Consider the following 21,712-nt stretch of genomic DNA (forward strand, 5'->3'; position numbering starts at 1 on the left):
TGCCAAGCACTGTGTATCTTAAAGAGACTGAGTCTTTCCTCAGTATCTATAGAAGATTGACTTCAAAATTTCCCAGGATTCCATACCATATAAAATAGCACATTATTTGCATGTAACCCATGTTCATCTTTTCACAAACTTTCTACCACGTTTCAAATTGTGGATGCAGTGTGAGACCTGTGTAAAGATTGTTTTACTATTCTGTTTAAGAAATGATGCCAAACATAAGGTCTTCCTGGTTAGGACAGATACAGCTATTGCATGGATAACTATGTAGCACATGACCCGAGCTTGTTGAATCCACAAAAATGGAGTCCAGAGATTTAAGGGCTGGCAGTATTTTACAGAGCAGACATGTCAGTGTTAGCTTGGACTCAGCAGAACAAGTCAACCAGTGATGTGGGGTAGATGCCTGAGGAGCAAAGATATTGGGCATTTGGCCTTTGAATAACTGTTCTGAGCAACTGACGTTAAACTTATTTGGGAGATTCTATGCTAGCAGTGATGAGAACAAAGTGCTTTCAAGAATCCAGTACCAGCTTTCTTCATCCCTAACTGTGTGACCTCTGGCAATTCATAGTCTCTCTGAGACATAATTCTCACTTAGAAAAGAGAGAAATGCAAAGGATGCATATATATATGTGTGTGTGTGTGTGTGTGTGTGTGTGTGTGTGTGTGTGTGTGTTGTGGCAAGAATTAAACAAAATGCTAGTGGAAGGTGCCTAGCAAATATTTGCATATAATTAATGCTCAATAAATAGCAAATGCTAATAATAACAACATCCTGAATTAATTAATGAATATGAATATGTTATGAAAAGAATGGAACCATAATTATACACTTTTCTTCTGTTAAAAAAAATCATTAGGTGAGCTGAGTGGAAGAAGCAAAGACATCCCAGAATCAACAAACATCCCAAGTCCTGGAAAGCACTACAACTATGGAAGAGTGTGTAGCTACTGGATTTCACAGAAATATGTATGCTAACTGAATACTTGATAACTTCACCCAGACTGTGAACATAGAGTGCAAACATAGTTTTATATTTTTCTTTTATTCTCTTCTTCAGGTAGTCAACAGAACCTCCTGTGATGGCTCTATGAAGGTGGGAGTTTAAAAACTGCTGCTGTTAGGTTAGAAGGGAAAGACGAGTGGCCCTCATAGGCTGATGTAGATGGTACCTGAAAACACCACACACCAATGCCTTGAGCATCATCGTGACCCTTAGTGACAGGAAGATCTTGGACATCTTGCCCTGATAAGCGATTGCCTGGCTTTACTTTGTAGGTGAAACTCCAAAGAACTCCGTGCCTTGGGAATTCTAATCTTCCCTCCCAGGGAGTCATGTGTGTGGCAGAGGATACAGTTCCCACTAAGTGCTCCCACCTGGGCATGCAGAGCTGTGCCCCAGCCTGCTTGAGTAATAGGCTCCAATCATAAACACAAACATTTCATACATCAAGCTAATGCATGTGGTCTGTTTCCTGGCTTTTCCCAAGAAATTTCACTCCAAACACATTTAGAATGGGAGGAACAAATATGTTCCTTGGGCTGCCGTGGAAAATATGTGATCGATTTACAAAATCCATATTTCCTGCAAGTCTAGGGATCGTTCGAATCACACTGCCATCTGAAGTCATGAGGGCATTCGCAGTATTGTTTAGTGAGGAGGACATGGTGAGCCTGCTCTGGTCCTCGTTGCAAGCATGTTTCTCAGTGCTCCACTGCAGATCTGCTGTGCCACTTAGACCACTTAGATTCTGACACACATGCATTGCCAGGAAAATAGACATACATGTATATGTGTGTGTGTGTGTATATATATATTGCTCAAATTCACAACTGTGCAGTTCCTATACTGACATTAAAACCTAAGCATTAAATCCAGCAACATTATTTAGTACCTGATCCCCACGCATCAGGAACAGGTTAACTTCTCCTCATCATGTCTCCTGATGTGCAGGGGCACATGCATGTAAGCTTTCATAACTCCCATGTGTTATTCAGTATTAAAGACATTTGCAATCCAAACACAGAACTCCAAAATTACTTAAACAGAAGTTTAGTCACTTGATAAATAAATCAAACTGGAATGGAAACTCCACCTGATGCTAAACTGTCTTAGACGAGATGCTAAGCTACCCTCAGCATCATTGTTTTATTGAATAATTTGGGTGATCCTCCCTCTCTGGGCTGCAGGGACACAGGTCTAGGGCCAGTCTCTGCTTTTGAGCATCCAGGGAGCCCAGTGGTGAAAGAAGGGTTAGTAGATGGACTGTGTGTGCTGCCTGCACCCTGCTTATAGTCAAAGGCCTTGACAGGAAGAGAGGATCCCACACTGAGAGCCTTGGAATAAATACTCTTCTGATTTTTTTTTGCATATATGTGTACGTGGTGTGCATGTTCACATGTGGAATCACATGTGTATGAGGGAGCATGTGTGTATGTGTGTGCCAGTGTGAAAGCCTGGGGTTAACATCAGGATAGTCCAGGAATGATCTCTACCTTATTCATTGAAAGGGGGAGGTCTCCCAATTAAATCCAGGGCTTACCAGTTAGCAGAGAGCTCTCCAACTTGCTCTGATGATCCCCTTTCTCTGCCTTCCAAGCCCTGGAATTTCAGGAAGGCTGTCATGCTTACCAGGGTGTATGTGCGTCCTAAGAACAGCACACTCTTTATGGACTGAGCTAGCTGCCCAGCCCTGACTCCTCTGACTTTTAACACGACTTTAGTAAGATGATGGTAACACAAGATGCTTTAGATTAGTAAATTCAAATTCTGCTGTCTGCTTGCTTCTATGATCTGAAAGAATTGGCTTAACTTTCCACAGTTCTTACACATCTTTAATGGGGATATTACCATGAGCCTCTGATTATTTGAAAGAACTGTAAAATAAATAAAACAATTTTCTGCACTCATCAAGTGATTGTTGTTACTTGATACATGATCCAATAAGATTTTGATTCTGTGTGAGAATATGATAAGATTTTGGCTCCTCTGTATTATGGGGTGGGAGGAAGTGGCAGAGGGGCCCTAGGGCTTATGACTTCTAAATACATGCTAAATGATGCTCTTCCTATCCAAACACTGAACCCAGCCAGCATGGGGACAGCAGGTCATGTGGGGGAAGAAAACAAAAAGGCAGATATTAGGCTCCAGAGAAACTACAGGCACTGCAGCTCCTGGGAAAGGGTAGGTCTGGACAGGAGCAGATGGGGGCCCTGCTAAAGGTCCTAGGAGAGCAGTCTCCATGAATACTGTCACAACCACAGTGGTGTCGAATTAATAAATTAAAGTCAGGAAGGCCTGAAAAAGATCTTATGTATGTGTGGAGAATGGAAGAAGTCCTGGGTGAATGTATGTTGTTGACATGAGCATGGCCATGTCAAGGACCCCAATGCCTCAGGCTCAATGAAATGCCGAAGCCTTCCCCTTGGTCCACATGAGGATGTTGACAGTGTGTGCCCCAAAATGTCTACAGCAGCTTCTTCATCCAGGATGTGTACAATCTGAGACTGCTCCCCTAGGAGACCCTGTGGAGATCAACTAAACTTGCTTGACTCAGATGTATAAAATAAATGTGCTGAGTTTTTGGGCTGCTGCTTGTGTGTCCCCATCAGAGCACAAGACTCAACTGATCCCAGATTTTCTGCATGTGCGTGAGTCATTTATTTATTCCCCATTGCCCTAGTTAGGCCAATACCTAAGCCATGAAGGTCACAGTATGTAGGTGTGCCAGATACCAAGAGCTATACCAAGCAAGAACTATCATAAGAACTTGCTAGAGCCACACACATCCTTACACAAAGACCACTGCTGTGTTTCTCTCACACACACATGCACTTGTAAGGACATCTGTTTAGCGACTGTCAGGCTAGTTGTGGTCTGACACATTCCACCCCTGTGAAATGGGTCCTGCAGCAGCCAATGATGAGTGTTTCCTAATAACCTGTGAATTTTGCCTTTATAATCCTTGGATCCTCCACATCACTGCATGCTTATATCGTTCATTGTTTTGGGAGCAGGCAGTACTGTGCTCTTCTTTACAAACTCATTGTTTTGGGAGAACTATTGTTTATTTTATTATTTTTCGACACAAAAGGAAATCCATCTTCCAACTCGTACATCATACCATCATTTAAATTCCTTTGGCCCCCAAAATTCAAGAATGTAAACTATTTCCTTGCTGCTGGTATGTGGGAGTGAGATGAACACTGACTTTGATGTGATGACTTAGAATCTTTCCAGCAGCAACGTGGATTATAAATTCCAAGATGACAAGATGACAAGCCAAGGTCCGGAGTGTGAAGTGACTTGGCTTTACCATTTAGATGTGTCTGATGGTATTAAATGTGCCAGGATTTTGTGAATTCCTTTTTGAAGAAGTTTAACATGAATTGCTAAATTGTCTTAATAATAATAATAATAAAACCAGAGCCAGATATTGGGGTGAAAGCTGAAAGATCAGGTAACAGAACAAGCCAGCCACGTTCTTACCTCTATGAAATGCTCAGCCTCAAGAGAATGAGCTTCTGTTTCCTCATGGCTTATATACCTTTCTCTGCCCAGACATCACTACCTGGGATTAAAGGTGTGTGTGCTTCTCAGTACTGGGATTAAAGGGGAGTGCCTCCATGCCCGACTATGTTCACAGTGTGGCCTTGAACTCACAGAGATGCACACAGATCTCTATCTCCCAAGTGATAGGATTAAGGGTGTGTGCCATTACTGTCTGGCCTCTATGTCTAATCTAGTGGCTAGCTCTATCTTCTGATCCACAGATAAGCTTTATTGGGGGTACACAATATATCACCACAAAGGAGTACAAAGAGAGGGGCTGGGAGGCCCTGAGACATCCTAAGCAGCCTTGGAGACAAAAGAACTCTTGAGGGCTCTAGGAGAGTTGGGCAGAGGAAGAGAGTCTTTGTCTTCAGGCAAGGGCTGGCCTCTCCAGTACTGTCTGAGAAAGCTAGGGATGCTATTGGAGCAGTGTATTACAGAGGCATTGGAGTTCCCACAGTTCCCACACATGGTCTCCGGGATGTCTGTATAACAGTGGTTCTCAATGCATCACGACCCCATTGGGGGTTGCATATCAGATATTTCCATTACGATTCATAACAATAGCAAAATTGCTGTTATAAAGTAGCAACTAAATAATTTATGGTTGGGGGTCACCACAACATGAGGAACTGTATTAAAGGGCCGCAGCATTAGGGAGGTTGAGAACCATTGCTACATAAGGAGACTAGGCCGAGGGAGGTGAGTGGGCGGACTGTGTTACTGCACCAGCTCTAACTCAGGGCTGTGCCCTCTGTACTCCACCACCCACCTTAAATGTACTTCATTCTCAGATCGTACACCATCTTATTGTACACAGTTGCTCCTGTCAGTGGTTATCTGGCAGGTGAAATGGGCAAACCCTTGAGATCACACTCATCACATACAGGCTGCGAAGAGCATTCATTCATATGGAGCAAGGGATGCAGGACACGCTGCAGAGGGCAGTCCCCCTGCTTTGGGAAAAGGACCTCATCTCCTCCTGCAGACTAGAGCTCCCCACACTCTGCTGCCCATAATGTACTGCATTGAACAAATGGGGACTGAGTGCCCAATGGCCAGGAAATGAGTCTCAAGGGGCGCAGCAATACACCAGCTGTTTCTCTGGGTGCATGACTGCCACACATGTCATAGCTGTGCACCACCTCCCCAGGATCTGTGTCCTGATCCTTCTGTGCAGCTGTGCCTTCCGGACCTTTCATGGTGGCCTTTGTTTCTGTCTGTCTTTCTCTGCTTCCTGATGAGATTAAATTTTGCTTCTAATTTCACATCTCGGTTGAGTGCCTGGGTGGGGAGTAGCAACATAGGAGGAGTATTCATGCCCTCCACGCATCTTTTCTTACTACCATAGCTCCGACCCCACACACAACTCCAGGGTGTGGAGAGCTCACACTTGCTAGCTATCCAACAGTCTACTGAGGAACTGGAGACAGACCAGCTGGGTGGGAACAGACCCAGAGACTCACTGTAAGCCGGACATTAGACAGACTCCTGTACAACTTGACCTCCCCACAGGCCCTCACTAAAACAGGACAGCCAAAATGAGACAGTGGGTCTGCGGTTCCCAGTCAGTTCAGATCCTGTACCCAACAGTCTGAAACATCTGCTGAGTCCTGGGAAAGGACTAAGGGAGTCATTACCCACTGGCCATGGTGCTGTGGACTCCTTCCTCCAAGGACAAACCCTACCAGGTTCCAAGTCCAGAATGGGCTAGATAGGGAGCTGACTGAACTTGGGGCTGTGGCTTACTATAGAGATCACCTACTCCCTGCTCCTCTGTTCTTCCCTTTTGAAGGCCCTGTTCTAAATGTTCATCAGCACCCATTTCTTGGTGGTTTGTCTCATGATCCTAAGAAGAGGTCTGCTATTGGCCACCTTTGTTGTTCTCTGTGGGTCCATTCCCCTCAAGCCCCTCTACCTTGCTGTTCCTACAGTGATTGCAGCCTCCTAGTCTTGTACAGTTAACCCCAGCCTACAGGAAGGGCTCTTGGCTTTACTGGTCTGGTCACCAGTTCCTAGAGAGGTGTCCCACAGCTGGCCCTGGGATCTTAATTTAGTAACTCATTGCTTCTGGGATCAGTATTGATGACACCACCACCACCACCACCACCACCACTTCCACCTCCACTATCTCCCCACACACCCCCACCACTACCACGCCCCCCATAACCCTGTGCATGGAACCTCTGTCCAACATTTTTGTTTTTTAAACTTTGGGCTTTCATGTGCCTTCTTCACACATTCTTAGTCTTGGTTCTCCCCACCCTGTGACTCATCTCCATCACCATTTGCCACTCTAACCCTGTTTAAGCATCGCCATTCCCAATAGTTCCTCACTCTGTTTTGTAGCACATATATTCTGCCATCCCCATGTACCGTAAGGTGTCTGAATCATGCTCATCTCCATACCTGCCAGGGCCACTTTCTCTCTGCTAGATCTCTACAGATATTCCAATTTTAACAAACAAATCTAAAAATCCAAATCAATGACCCAAATATGAAAGAGAACATGCTGTGTTTGATTGGGTGGGAGCAGGGTTGGGTTGGGTTATCCATCTTGGTATAATGTCAAATGAATAACTAGAAAAGATTTTTCTCCCATTTTATGGGCTGTTTCTTCACTAGACTAGCAGAAAAATTTTAGTTTGTTGAGATATTTTTGTCAATTGTTGGTCTTATTTCCTATACTACTGGAGTTCTATTCAGAAAGTCCTTGCTTGTGGCTATATGTTGAAGTGTACTCACGAACTTTTCTGCTAGCATTTTCAAAGTATCAGGGCTTATATTGAGGTCCTCCACACATCTGGAATTGAGTTTTATGCAAGATGAGAGATAAGAACCTAGTTTCACTTTAAAAAAATGTGTTTGAATTTTTTAAGACTGTGGGAATTTTGAAGTTATTTATGTTTATATTGTGATATTAGATCTTGTGGATAATTAAGAAAGGAAAGGTTATGGTTTAATAGTAATGCAATTGGTGTGTCAAACTGGCATGGGTTGAATTGTTCTGGGGGGTTTTTCTCTCTTCTTTTCTTTTTTGGTCAACTTGATACAAGCTAAAGTTATATCTTCTTTCTCCCTCTTCATCTGTGGAAGACCCTGTCTTTCCTCTAGTGTATAGTTTTGAATCTTAATTAAAATTCAGATAGCTGTAGTTGCATTGCTTTTTCTATTAATCAGTGTGTCTGCTTTGTGTCAGTACCATGCTGTTTTTATGACTATGCCTCAGTAGTATAACTTGGAATCAGGTATGGTGATACCTCCTATAGTATTATTTTTGTTCAGGACGGCTTTGGCTGTCCTTAGTAGTTTGTGTCTCCATCTAATTTTTAAAATGTTTTTCTTGCATCCTGAAAGAAGGACTCTGGAGTTTTGATGGGGGATGCCCTGAACTTTTGATTGCTTTGGTGAGAGATTGTCATTTTTGCATCATTAATTCTTCAATTCATGCACATAGGAGGTCTTTCCATCTTCTAGTGTCTACCTCAATTTATTTCTCCAGTGTTTTAAAATTTTTGTTGCAAAGGTTTTTCATTTTCTTGGTTAGGTTTATTCACCGGGTATATTTTTGCGGCTATTATAAATAGGATTATTTCTCAATCTGCTTGTCATTGGAATATATAGGAAGGCACATATATGCTTGGGTCTTGCATCTTATGCTGGCAACAAAATTTGATAATGTGTAAGAGTCAATCAGATGATACTTGTTTTGAAGAAATGAAGGGATCATGGAGAACAGCTGAGGTTTCTACCTGTGGGGCAGGACTGGAGTCTCTGAGGAAAGGTCAAGGGAGCCCACTGGTGAATATGCAGCCTCAGTTGTAGTGGAGACTTTAGCATACTAGAAATACCAGTACCATGGGACAAATACCAAGGACAGTAGCAAGTATGAGGTAGAGCCTCATATAGAGCTTCCAGACAAGCTGCGCTTGTTTCAGATGGCAGAGCCTGAGAAGTGGAGTTTCCCAGGCCCTTTGGAGCCCAGAGAATTGTGAGTGATGCCCAGGCATCAACCACTGAATTTTTATACTGTTGCATCTTTGTTTTGCTTTGCTTTCACTGTGGCTGTGTCCTGATTTTTCCCTCTTGAAATAAGAAAGTATTTAATTTGGTTTTCGTTGTTGTTGTTTTTAACTTTTATTTTACAGGAGCCCACAGTTCAGAGACTTTCAACTTTCAAAAAGATGTTGGATATTTTAAAGTAACAGAACTTTTTTAGGTGTTTAAATTTTTTTAAAGACTGTGACACTTTTGAAGTTATTTGTGTTTTATATTGTGATATTAATGTGAGATCTTGGGGATAAATAATGAAGAAAAGGTTATGGTTTAATAGTACTGAACTGATGTATCAAATTGGCATGGGGTGAATTGTTCTGGTTGGTTTCTGTCATTGTTGTCATTTTGTTTTGTTTTGTTTTTGTCAACTTGACACAAGCTACAATTATTTTGGAAAAGGGACTTCAAAGGAAAAAAAGCCTTCATCAGATTGCCTATAGGCAAGTCTGCGGGGCATGTTCTTGATTGATTGATGTGGGAGGGCTTAGGCCACAGTGAGTGTTGTCATTTCCTAGGCATGTGGTCCTGGATGGCATAAGAAAGTAGGTTAAGCACTACTCCTTGAGAAGCAAGCCAGTAAACAGTGTTTCTCCATGGCCCCTGCTTCAATTCCTGCCCTGACTTCTCTCAGTGATGGATTGCAACCTGAGACTTGTAAGGTGAAATAAACCAACCCTTTCCTTCCCAGGTAGCTTTTGGTCATGGTGTTTATCACAGCAGCAGAAACCCAACTAAGACACAAGGCTACTGATTTTTGTGAGTTGATTTTGTATCCTGCCAGTTTTCTGAAAGTGTTTGTTAGTGCTAAGAGATTTTTGGTTGAGTTTTTAGGGTCTTGTATATATAGAATTATGTTACCTGCTAACAGGAATAGTTTCATTTCTTTTTCTATTTGTATCCCTTTTATTCCTTCTTTTGTCTCAATAGTCTAGCTGAGTCTTAAGCATTATACTTAAAAGGACTGCATAGAGTGGACAAGCCCCTTGTAGTGTTCCTGATCTTAGGGGAACATTTGAGTTTTCTCCATATAACATAATGTTGGTTATAAGTTTTTCAGATATACCCTTTATTATGTTGAGGTACGTTCCCTCCATTCCTATCCTTTTCATGGTTTTCGTTATCATTCATGGCAAAGGGTTTGATTTTTGTCAGTGACCTTTTTGGTGTCTGTTAAAATGATCATGTGATTTTTGTTTTTGAGTCCACTCACATGATGGATTTTATTTATTGATTTACATATGCTGGATCATCCTTGCATCCTTATAATGAAGCCAAACTGATCATGGTTTTATGATCTTTGTGATAAAATTTTAATTCAATTTGAAAGTACTTTATTGAGAATTTTTGCATATGTTCATTAGGAAGATTGGTTTATAATTTTCTTTTTGTTGCTGTTTCTTAACTGCTTTTGCATAATATTGCCTTATAAAAAGAACTTGGAAGCATTCATTCCTTCTTTATTCTATAGAGTAATCTGAGTAGCATTGTGTTGGATATTCTTTGACAATCTGGTAGAACTCTGGCAAATATATATGGTCTTGCCCCTACACACACACACACACACACACACACACACACACACACACACACACACACACACACACACTTTGAGAGAGGTTTTATTATTCATTATCATTGCTCGTTATAGATCTATTTAAATTATTTCTTAATTCGATTTGCATCTGCCTAGTCGGTCGGATGATGAAGCTCATGGGTTCCTGTGCTTTTCTGTTAACTGCAGTTTCTCTCTCTCCTCTGCTGGATGTGTATCCAACTCAGCAAAACCAAGAAACTCCACTGCTCAACAGACGCCAACATTCCACGTTTGCCAAATGCTTGGCATCATCTTCCATGGCTACCCGGAGTGACGTTTTCAACAACTGAGCTTCCATATTATGTCAAGGACAATATTTCATGTCCCTTATCCCAGGACAGTGACCACATCAGCCACCAGCCAGTGCATGATCCGATCTCTAAACCTTCTCAAATGCAGCTTCTCAAACCATGATGAATGCCACTTGTGTTTAGCTATTTCCTCTGAGAAGCAGACAGGACTACAGGCAGCTGGTTAAAAAAAAAATGATCTTACTGAGCACATACAGATTTTTATGTCATTATTCCCTAAGAAAATGGTGATTTACACAACATTGGTTGTTATTTGTTATATGAACTCTAGATGTAGTACAGAGCATACAAGAGGATTGTGTCTAGGTTCTACACAAATGCTATACTATCTCATATAAGGGATTTGGGTATCTGTACACATTGACATCCACAGGTGATCCTGGAACCAATCTCTTACTGGTGTAGAGAGTTGCTATATCTAAACTTAAATTACAAAGATTTTTATGAGTAAACATTATTGACTGAGGGTGAAGAGGCCTGAAAGCACAGTCCCCTGAGTGTGTACCTGTGATCTAAAGTCTAAGAAGGCTCTTCATTAGAATCACTCCATCTCCTGATGAGCCCTGACACACCCAGCCATTGGCTGAAAATCACCTTCAAGATGCCTGTCCTCCCAGTGGAATCGAATTGAAGACCCTGACATTAACCCACACACCTACAAACATATAATTTTTGACAAAGAAGCCAAAAATGTACAATGGAAAAAAGAAAGCATCTTCAACAAATGGTGCTGGCATAACTGGATGTCAATGTGTAGAAGGCTGCAAATAGATCCATATCTGTCACCATGCACAAAACTTAAGTCCAAGTGGATCAAAGACCTCAACATAAATCCAGTTACTCTGAACCTGATAGAAGAGAAATTAGGAAGTACTCTTGAATGCATTGGCACCAGAGATCACTTTCTAAATATAACACCAGTAGCACAGAAACTGAGAGAAACAATCAATGAATGGGACCTGTTGAAACTGAGAAGCTTTTGGAGAGCAAAGGACACAGTCAACAAGACAAAGCGACAGCCTACAGAATGGGAAAAGGTCTTCACCAACCCCACATCTGACAGAGGGCTGATATCCAGAATATATAAAGAACTCAAGAAATTAGACATCAAAATGCCCAACAGTCCAATTCAGAAATGGGCTATAGAACTAAACAGAGAATTCTCAACAGAGGAAGTTCAAATGGCTGAAAGACATTTAAGGAATTGCTCAACATCCCTAATTGTCCAGGAAATGCAAATCAAAACAACTCTGAGATACCACCTTACACCTGTCAGAGTGGCTAAGATCAAAAACACAGAAGACAGCTTATGCTGGAGAGGATGTGGAGCAAGGGGAACTCTCCTCCACTGCTGGTAGGAATGCAAGCTTGTACAGCCACTTTGGAAATCAATATGGCGCTTCCTTAGAAAATTGGGAATCCATTTCCCCCAAGACCCAGCTGTAGCACTCTTGGGCATATACCCAAGGAATGCTCAATCATACTACAAGGGCATTTGCTCAGCTATGTTCATATCAGCATTGTTTGTAATAGCCAGAACCTGGAAACAACCTAGATGCCCTTCAACTGAAGAATGGATAAAGAAAATATGGTACATATACACAATGGAGTACTACTCAGCAGAGAAAAACAATGACATCATGAGGTTTGCAGGCAAATGGATGGATCTAGATAAAATCATCCTGAGTGAGGTAACCCAGCCTCAGAAAGACAAACATGGTATATACTCACTCATAGGAGGATACTAGATGTAAAACAAAGATTACTAGCCTGCTACACAACTCCAGGGAGGCTACCTAGAAAACGGGACGCTAGGAAAGACCCAGGGATCACCCAATGACAGAGAAATGGATGAGATCTACATTAACAACCTGGACGACAGTGGGAGTAATGAAGGGCAAGATTTGAGGGGAAGAAAGCTTAGGGGAGCAGGAGATCCCAGCTGGATCAAGAACAGAAAGGGAGAATGAGGAATAACAGACCATGACAAATGAAGACCACATGAGAACAGGAATAGGCAGAGTGCTGGAGAGGTCCCCAGAAATCCACAATGATATATCCTCTGTAGACTGCTGGCAGTGGTCGAGGGAGGGCCTGATTTGACCTAGTCTGGTGATCAGATGACTAAACACCCTAGCAGTCATCTTGGAACTCTCATCCAATAACTGATGGAAGTGGATGCAGAGATCCTCAGCTAGGCCCCAGGTGGAGCTCCAGGTGTCCAACTGTCGAGAAGGAGGAGGGACTGCAAGAGCATGAATTGTTGAATCCAAGAGTGCAAAAAGCACAGGGACAAATAGTCAATCGAATGGAAGCACATGAATTATGAACCAAAGGCTGTGGAGCCCCCAGCTGGATCAGGCCCTCTGGATAAGTGAGACAATTGAATAGCTTGAACTGGTTGGGAGGCATCCAGGCTGTGGGACCGGGACCTGTCCTTAGTGAATGAGCTGGCTGTTTGGAACCTTGGGCTTACACAGGGACACATGCTCAGCCTGTACTGAATCCACCAGGTTTAAATGAGTCCCTAGGGGTGTCTTGATCCTGGAGGACTTGGGAATGGAGGAAAGGGGCTGGGGGGAAGGTGAGGGTGGGGGCAGGAGGGGGAGGACAGGGGAACCCATGGCTGATGTATAAAATTAAAACACATAATAATAATAATAATAATAATAATAATAATAATAATAATAATAAAAGATGCCTGTCTTCGATTCAAATAAAGGGCCATGTATCCAGCCCATCAGCTGGTACTCCTGGCCAACCATGCTATGTGCCTGAAGCTCTGGGTGGAGAGCATCCTTGTCCACACGGAAGAGCTCGGAGTAGCAGCCATACTTCCACTAGAGCTCTCTCAAGGTCTTTGGAACCACCACATGTTACCAGTTCGCTACTACGGCTGTAATGAGAAAGTCAATAGGACATGAGATACTAATTTATGCTCTGCTTAGAGAAGATTTTGAACTTCCTCTCGGTGGTGCAAAGGTGAAACCAGATGTCACAGAGAAGGGGGTGTTGCCCAGCGGGCGCACCCCTCCCACCCACCGTGAGCTTTCCCGATGGCTGTCTGTCTTGTATCCAGAACTGTAGCTTTTAGGGCTTTAGGGAACATGCATTCTTTATTATGACACAATATGAATAAACCACAGAGCCGAGCTCATGGAGTTAAAGTCAGGGATGCCAGGAGTCTGCTGATGAGGGATGTGCCTTTACTACAATTCCTGCAGGGGACAAAGACAGGCTGGTGCTTTTAGGAGACACCATGGTGGTTGTACTCATTAGTAGCAAGCACTGAAGAGTTAAGTTCCCACTGTAATATGCCGCACATGACCTGTTTAATATACTAAGTGTGATGGCTGGACCTCTGCTGACTTGTTCTGGGAAACATAAATATACAGTCAACTAAACTAAACAACTACCTGTGACTACTTGAAAAATGTACTTCCCTAAGAGGGACTCTGAATTTTCATTTTTATTGGCTTTTTAATAAAAATTCTTCAAGGTGGAAATCATCTTAATATACCTATGCACTGTAACTCTTTCCTGACAAATGATGTTACTGAGGCTGCTTTTGAACTGTATCATTAAATCACTATTATTGTTTAATTACAGTTATGTTTTGTTTAACTTGAGTTTGTCTACCTTTTTAAATTTTTTGAAGTCTAATTTTGTGTATCGGTATGTAGGCTCACAGAACCTTTAAATAAAAACAAAAACAAACCAAAAAAGCCAACCAAACAATCAACCCCCCCCCAAAAAACAAAACAAAACAAAACAAAAAAACAAACCAAGCATGGTAAGCCAAAAATATGGTTTAGATTAGGAGAAAATAAACAGATTTTTCGATTGTAAGAGAAAAGTGTCTTGTGATGTCCTGGGATGATGGACACTTAGGATCTGATCCCCATCCACAGTAAGTGCCACCACCTACCATGTTGGGCACTACCCACAATGCCAGTTAACACTGGTGTCTTCACACAGTCCACTGCTCTCTTGGGTCCCACTTGTTACTCCAGCAACAACTAAGGCAACACCTAGAAGCCTTTTCTTTGGGAACTACCAGACAGGGGTGTGCTGGGACACTAGCTTTTGAATCCCAAAGTCCTCATGTGTGACATGTCCTGGTTTCCATTCTGTGAACATAAATGCTCACCACTGAAGTTTCCCAAACAGTCAGTGTGACACCCAGGGATGTGGGCTAGAGAAAGACATGGCTGCCTACCAAAGCCTGCCTATGTCTGTCTGACAGACAGCTCGATATAAACATAGGCACACAAATGCACCCTCCTGCTTGGGCGCACACACACACTCACACACACACAATGGGAGAGAGAGGGAAAGAGCCTGGGCCTTTCAACAACACAAGATTAAAGTAGGTTGAGCAGTAGAGAAATAATACATGAGGAGATTAAGCATGAGATAGGTGTGGGTGATGCTGAGCTCACATAGCCAACTGTTCCACAGTTTTTCTTAAATACAAGGAGCATGCTATAAAATAGCAACCATTAGTCCAGTCCAGTAAATTCACACATAAGTATCATAGTGATTTGTCTTCATAATTAAGCAGCACACCCTGTTCACAGCTTGTGCTTTCGGATACTTGGTAGCACAATGATTTTACGTTGATGCCAGCATCACTACAGCTATATTATAAACTAGGGACCACTGTTTTATCTGTGGTCTTCCCACTCACTGCAGCATTAGCATGCGATGCATGACTGAACTTTTCTCTACCTTTCTTCATTACAAGAACTCTGGATTAAAAGCACAGACTCAGTGTGAGGAGTCATACCCTCGCAGCCCTCCAACCAGAACCCCAACTTTCAGGCAATGCAATGGTTGCAAAGCTTCTCCATCCTGTGGGGTCAGCTTTCTGTTACTGTGATGAATCAGCTTATGAAGGAGAAAGGTTTGTTTCGCTTTGTTTTGGAGGTTTCAGGCCATGGCTTCCAGACCGAAAACGGGTCTTTGACATGTACACTGCAGGGAAGAAAAATGAGATGTTAATTAACTAGGAGACATTAATTAATGTAATAGCTGATATTCCTAAATTTAATGGTTTGATTAGTCATCATGGCTGGAGTCTGTGGCAGAGGAAGTTGCTCACTTCATGGCATCTGGATAGCAAGGAGGAAAAGGAAGAGGCCAAGAGCACACACACAGTGACCAAATCTTCTAGTAGTCCCACCTCCACAGGCCACCACTTCCCAAAGGCACCACTGGCTTGGGACAAAGCCAGAGTGCATCTTTGGGGCACGTTTAGGATCTGAACTGTAGCAATGAACTCGGCTCAGTCATTGCCACTATCCCCAGAAACCAGTGTCGCTCCTTCATTTTCAAGCCGGGAAGCTGATGCTCAGCAGGCTTAGGAGACAGCTTGGGACAGAGCCTTGTGCACTCCTGGACTTCCCCAATTGTCTTGCTTCAGGATTGGTGACTGTGGGACTGGCAGGGTTGACAGAGTTCCCCTTTAGATGTGGATCTTTTTATAAGATGAATCAGTAACCTTTCTCTGGTGCATTTCCTTGTGAACCTGCCTTTTGTGGGCTGATAAAACGGGCAGTCGGCAGCTCTTTATGGAGTGACTTTTGATACAGGCAGGCTTTGGGATAAAAAGCATATAAAGGGCCCAGATGGGCGGAGCCTGTCTCAGTCTCCTCCCCACCCTGCCAGGGTACTTCCTCTGCAGAGCACCTGCCCAAGCCTGGACAAAACACCACTGCTCCTTTGTTTCTCTTTGCACAGCTGAGGAAGCTGGGGGTTTTCAAAAGAAATCCTTCCTAAATCCTCACTGGAAGCAAACAATCTGTGAACAAAGACAAGACCAAAAGCTGAAAGCCACCTTCAAAGTTCCGAGGGCCACAAAGGCTCCCCTTGCCCCAAGTTTGCAGCTTTGTTTGGCTTCCTGGCCTTCCAAGTCGGCTTTGACGCCTGCTCCTCTTTCCCCTGCCACACCTGTCTTTGATTCCTCTTTTCTAAGGGAGACACTCTTGCCACATAAGACATAGAAGAACCCCTGGTGTCACCACTGAAGAACAGCAGCCCTGCCCAGGAACGGTGCTGTGTGAGGAACAGGAAGCCACCAGCTCAGGACTGTGCTCCCTTTCCCTGGAGCAAGAGGTCTAGGAACCAGGACAAGGACACAGAGATTTAGGGCTGGGCCCTGCATCTGTAACTGCCAGTTGTCCTGGGCATAGGACAGAACTGGATGGGCCCCGGTGCTGTCAGTAAAATGGAAGCAGCTATGTTCCTGCTCAAGGGGACTTGGAAAACATCGTGAAGTGGTACACAGGAGAAGGAGCTTTGGATGTGCACAGGTCTAGGAATTCCATGACACCTTCCCCAAGCTTTACTCTGGCCACTCAGGCCTCCTGCCAAGCATGTTTGCACTCACCGGGTCCTAGGCCAAGCACATGTGCACACTCACTGGGTCCTAAGCCAAGCATGTGTGCACACACCTGTGGGAACATGAGGCAAAGCCAGGAAAAAGTGGCTGGAGAAGAAGAAGGAGCACTTAGCGCTCCAACAGAACATGGAGCACATGCAGGCATCGGGCACGTGCAGAGTATCATTACTGAAAGATGGAGAAATAGGAGAAATCATGTGTGTGGACTTTGCTTTGAGGCCTGAGAATCAGAAGCCAAGCAGCCCCAATGAATGGGTTTCTTTACAAAGAGCCCCTCTTTGCCTCTGGTTTCTTTTCACTACTAAAATCTTCCCTTCCACAATCTGCTTCAACTCTCCTGTCTCCCCTTAATTAAAAATAAAAAAGTAGTGGAACACAGGGGCACATGCTGTAATTCCAGCACCCAATAGGCTGAAGCAGGAAGACGGCAAATTCAAGGCCAGCTAGGGTTCCTGGTGACATCCTGCCTCCAAATTAAACCAAAAACAAGATAAATAATATTACCTGGAACATGTCAGTGGTTTTCAGTAATTAGACAAGTTGACGTCTTCCACTTTGCCTAATAGGCTAGATTATACCATAGAGGGCAGAGGCAGCGTCCGTGCTGATTCCCGTGGAACTCCAGGCCTGTAGGCATGCATACTGCATAGTAGATGTTCAAAGAATGTTGGCTGATGGGAAGAGAAGAATTCAAATCATACTGCTGATGAAAATTCCTATTCTAGGACTTCATTAAAGATGAGACATTGTTTTAATTGGGGTTTCTGCTGCTGCGACAAAACACCATGACCAAAAAGCAAGTTGAGGAGGAAAGGGTTCATTCAATTTACACTTCCACATCACGGTTCTTCATCAAAGGAAGTCAGGACAGGAACTAAAGCAGGACAGGAGGAGGCAGGAGCCAATGCAGAGGCCATGGAGGAGTGCTGCTTCCTGGCTTGCTCATCATGGCTTGTTCACCCTGCTTTCTTATAGAACCCGGGACCACCAGCCCAGGAATGGCACCACCCACCATGGGCTGGACCTCCTCCATCAATCACTAATTAAAAAAATGCCCTACAGCCTAATCTTATGGTAGCATTTTCTCAACTGAGATTCTCTCTCTCAGATGAGTTTAGCTTGTGTCAAGTTGACACAAAACTATCCAGCACAAACATAAAAAGATTTTTACTCACTTTTTACCTCTGGAGGTCACACAGGTAGGGGACCATGAGGGCAGATGAATAAACTCCATGCTAAACTAAGAAGGGAAAAGGGGGCCTGAGGAGGTGGGCCCATGGATAAGAGCATTTGCCAAACAAGGATGAGGACCTGAGTTTGATCCCCAGCACCCATTAAAGATGGGGGTGAGGCCATCCGTGCCTATAATGCTCTGTGGTAGGTGGTAACAGGAGGATTGCAGAGGGCTTTGCTTGCTTAGGGCAAAAACAGCTAGTTCCAGGTTCAGTGACAGAATCATCTCAAGAGAATGAGGCTCAGAGCGATGGAGTAGAACACCCACATCCTCCCTCTTTGTTGCATGCACACACACACACACACACACACACACACACACACACAGAGAGAGAGAGAGAGAGAGAGAGAGAGAGAGAGAGAGAGAGAGAGAGAGAGAGAGAAGGAAAAGAATATGAGAGGTGTCTTTTAGAGTTGGTTTGACTAGCTCTGATCAGTTTCTGGTGACCACCACCACTCAGTCCCCCTTCTGCACCACCATTTCAATGCCAGGTGGTTTCGCTGGAAGTAAGTCAGTGGCCCTGAATGACTTAAGACAGCAAGTGGTCTTAAATCTTCAGGATGTCATGTTTAGGAGCAGGTGTGTGACCCACACTAGACCTGCAGAGACCTGTGGGAGGCGGGGGAGTCAACTCCAATGTTGGGATTAGCCTTGTGGAAAGGCAGCTTTGTCTCCCGGAGTTAAATGTGATTCAGTCAGCCTCTGAGGACCACCAGGGGAGGACCCCACGAGAGTTAGGGCAACTTAGCAGACCCAGAGGCGTAAGAACAAGAGACCACTTTATACTGAACGCGATAGCTACAAGTTCACCGACTGAATTGTCATTTGATCTGAAATATGGGTTGCTTGGGGCTAGTGTCGGCATGGAAGACGACTAGATGCTTCATCAGTTTGGGCGAACTGTATCTGCCCTGCAGAGGGCAACTCGTGAAATGTAGAGACAATCTTTGTGGATATTCATATACTCAATACACGCAGTGAATATGCTAGTTTATAGTGAGGAAGATCAGGAATCAGAATCTGTCCCGCACTAACAGCAATATAGTGACAATTTCTCGTGGTGTCAGATAATCAAAGATGAAAGCGAGGGTATTAGAACAGGGGGGAAATTCTGTGCTTCAGTATGTAAGGAAGCAATCACAGCATAGCTTCTCTTCACAGATGAACAGGGACTAATTGACGAATCAGCATTCCAGCAAGAAGGAGAGGATGGAAGGATGGCCTGGCAGAAATCAGTGACAGAGTGTTGTTATGGCGCTCCTTACGTGTCACTGCTGGGAAAAAGCAGTACGAAGGTTGGTGCGTGTGGCTGTTCTGACAACTATGTGATTTGCGTCCACACTCCAAGACTCCTAAGTTTAGAGTGCAGGGGGCCACAGCATCCCTCCTGTATAGGTGACCCAGCCGGCACGATCTCTAGACAATGTCGGCTGGCATCGATGGTATCTTAGTATTGGTTAGGCTCTATCAGCCGTGATTATTACAGCCTATGTAGATTTCCTAGGTGTTACTATCTCAGATTGAGACTGCCTTGTAAATGTGGTTAACCTAGTGTGCGAACTCTGAGGTATGTTAAATTAGAATCTAGTTTGGTGGGGGAGAGTGTCTGGACTTGCTTGTTCATGGGTGGAGGAATATACAACTCTCTTAATAGTAATCAGAGGCATTTTAGTAGCCTTCTGGCCTTTCGAGAATCTTGTTCGGGATTCTAGCGGTTGGTCATTTATTAAGCAGTGTTTCTACTGAGGTGAAATCGCACCAGAGGATCTGCCTACTGGCAGCGTGATGGGTCTACCTTATCTAGGCCCCTCGCGCGGGCCATGCAGCCATCAGGCATTCGTCAGTCAGAATATATTCATCAACTAATAAGTTCTTGGGCTGAACTTATTACTTTCCTCTCTTTTCACGTCGGCTGTTAACATCTTGTGCTATGAGTCGCTTTGACCTATCTCCTTTCCCTTCTCATCTGATTCTCTGGGCAGACTAACATGATATGGAGGCACAACTACAGCATCGCAAAGCGAGGGACGAGCCTGGACAGTCCGTCGATGTCTATCCCGGTGCAAATTATTATCGATATAAGATTTATTTATATGTGTGCTGTTAAACTCAGCAGTCAAGAATGGTTCTTCACACAAGGAGACTTGTCACATTGTATTAAGTCAGGCTCACTCTGGGGCGTTCTCTCATGGAAATAGGAGCCACCAGCCATATGAATACCAAGCTAGTGGCGAAGTGTGGAGACTAGAATGGGAGGGTCGTCCCATCATCAGCATAAAGTCACTCGCAGTTGTTGGTGTAGAGAGGATATCTTCTGTGGTAGAGTCATATTGTTGATCAGATAATCCGATGAGCTTCTACAGATAGGTATTATTCAGAAGACACTATAGTTAGTCTCATTGTTAAGTAGAACTCCCCAGGGTTTTGCAAGTGTGATACTGGTGACTACGTAGAGTTTATAAAGAAAACAGAGAATTTTCTTTGTAGAGAAGTGCGATGAAGAGGTAAAGCCCTCTCTTGGCTGTGGGGACCTTTTTTGTGTCCCATGAGATCAGTGTTAAATTATAAAGATTAGTGTTCTCATGAGGATTGTGTTGATATTGAGGACCATCCTGGGGTCACCCGACTCGAGTGGGCGCTGTTGGCGGTAGGATGGAGGAACCCGCCATTTCGGGGAGAGGCGCAAAGCGCTGGGCTAGTGAAGAGGCTAGGATATTACTGGGTGGTTGAGAGGTTATTAAGCGTCTGACAAGGACTATCCTCATGTTCTCTTGTCTGCGTTATGGTAGAGTGTGTGTGATGGCGAGGTGAATGGCCAGCTGCACTCTTTCAGCAATCCTTGGTCAGCCTTTAGTCGCTTTCGCCCATACCGTGGAGGGGATAGTGATGTTTCTCCTTCTGAACTGTTATCAACCTCTTGCTGCAGCAAAGAGAAAAGAAGCTGGCACCAACAACATATATGCTTTGGAGAAGGAGGGAGAAGAGACCCGAGCACTTCTGTAGTGGATTGTGTGGGTAAGGCACAGGTTTTCACGATGGGTAGAAATTATTAGGGAGGACCATTCCTATTAAAACACCACAACCGTCTCGAAGTTAGTATTTCCGTCGATATATTTGATACACATATAGGCAAGTGAACTTTAAGAGGTAAGGGGCTCCATAGACTGTTGAGTGCTTGTCTTGGGGAAGTGGTGCTTAGCTATGTGGGGAAGGAGTTAGGGCGACTGCTGGCCTGGGTATTGAGAAAGTGTGTGTCATTTATAGGGAGGTTGGGGCGTTCGTGTGGAGAGTTTGGGAAGGGGTCTTGTCCAAGCCAACCGGGAGCAAGTCTAGTTATGCTTTGCGCTCTCCATTGTATATGTGTGGAGGTTTAAAGTGCGTCACAGTGCTCCACGTACATGTCTGTGCTAGCCGATTGCCACGGCATGCAGATTAACTCTCCCAATGTTCATCCACGTCGATATAGAGCTTATCATTTTGGGTTGTCCATTGAGGCAATATTCTTCACAGCAATATTGTTGAATTCTGGTTTTTTTATTGCACACCTCTTCA

This window comes from Onychomys torridus, chromosome 5 (assembly GCF_903995425.1).
Source record: "Onychomys torridus chromosome 5, mOncTor1.1, whole genome shotgun sequence".
Taxonomy (NCBI): Eukaryota; Metazoa; Chordata; class Mammalia; order Rodentia; family Cricetidae; genus Onychomys; species Onychomys torridus.